Raw genomic sequence first — 1,655 nt, 5'->3', positions numbered from 1 at the left:
TGATAGACTTTTTTTCTATCAAAAAAGAAAGAAAAACACAAAACAAATTCAACAAACATGTAAAAGAAAAGAACTTTTACAAATGTTAAAATTCTAAGAAAAACTCTTGTTTATATTATAAAAATATATAAAATAAAATATGATAAAAATTCTAAACATTTCTTTTACAAATTCCACAAAAAAAAAAACACAATGCAAATTTATTTTCTTTTACAAATAGTATATGGTGCAGCATAAATTTACAATATAAATATTAGAAAAATATTTAAAATAAATATTCTTAACGCTTTAACAAATATAATAGGAAAATCTAAATCTTTAAATTGTTAAACTTCATTAAGTTTATTTGTGTACATAAATTATAAAGACCAATGACCTCTACCTACAGTTTAATCAGAGTAAGAAAATGTGAAAAAAATATTTTGTAACCAGCAAATAACTACGGACATGATTATGAGAATAAAAAACAACGTCATTATCATCAACAGCACAACAAAATTATAAAAAGAAACAGAAATAAATAATAAATTATCATCACTAGCACCCAAATGAAACTGCAAACAGAAAGACAGACCACTGGACAAACAGATTATCAAACTAAGTCAACAATTTTATATAGATATTCCAGCATTTGAACAGAACATATTACTAGAATTGAATAAGAACTCAACTAGAACCTGAAGTAGAACCTGAACTAGAACCTGAACTAGAACCTGAACTAGAACCTGAACTAGAACCTGAACTAGAACCTGAACTAGAAGCTGAAGTAGAACATGAACTAGAACTAGAACCTGAACTAGAACATGAACTAGAACTAGAACCTGAACTAGAACCTGAACTAGAACCTGAACTAGAACTAGAACCTGAACTAGAACCTGAACTAGAACATGAACTAGAACTAGAACCTGAACTAGAACTAGAACCTGAACTAGAACCTGAACTAGAACCTGAACTAGAACCTGAACTAGAACCTGAACTAGAACCTGAACTAGAACCTGAACTAGAACCTGAACTAGAACTTTAACTAGAACCTAAACTAAAACCTGAACTAGAACTGAACTAGAACTGAACTAGAACTGAACTAGAACTGAACTAGAACTGAACTAGAACTGAACTAGAACTGAACTAGAACTGAACTAGAACTGAACTAGAACTGAACTAGAACTGAACTAGAACTGAACTAGAACTGAACTAGAACCTGAACTAGAACTAGAACTGAACTAGAACTGAACTAGAACTGAACTAGAACTGAACTAGAACTGAACTAGAACTGAACTAGAACTGAACTAGAACTGAACTAGAACTGAACTAGAACTGAACTAGAACTGAACTAGAACTGAACTAGAACTGAACTAGAACTGAACTAGAACTGAACTAGAACTGAACTAGAACCGAACTAGAACTGAACTAGAACTGAACTAGAACTGAACTAGAACTGAACTAGAACTGAACTAGAACTGAACTAGAACTGAACTAGAACTGAACTAGAACTGAACTAGAACTGAACTAGAACTGAACTAGAACTGAACTAGAACTGAACTAGAACTGAACTAGAACTGAACTAGAACTGAACTAGAACTGAACTAGAACTGAACTAGAACTGAACTAGAACTGAACTAGAACTGAACTAGAACTGAACTAGAACTGAACTAGAA

The sequence above is a fragment of the Calliphora vicina genome, chromosome 2 (genome assembly GCF_958450345.1).
Source record: "Calliphora vicina chromosome 2, idCalVici1.1, whole genome shotgun sequence".
NCBI classification, from domain to species: domain Eukaryota; kingdom Metazoa; phylum Arthropoda; class Insecta; order Diptera; family Calliphoridae; genus Calliphora; species Calliphora vicina.
This window is presented reverse-complemented; position numbering follows the sequence as displayed.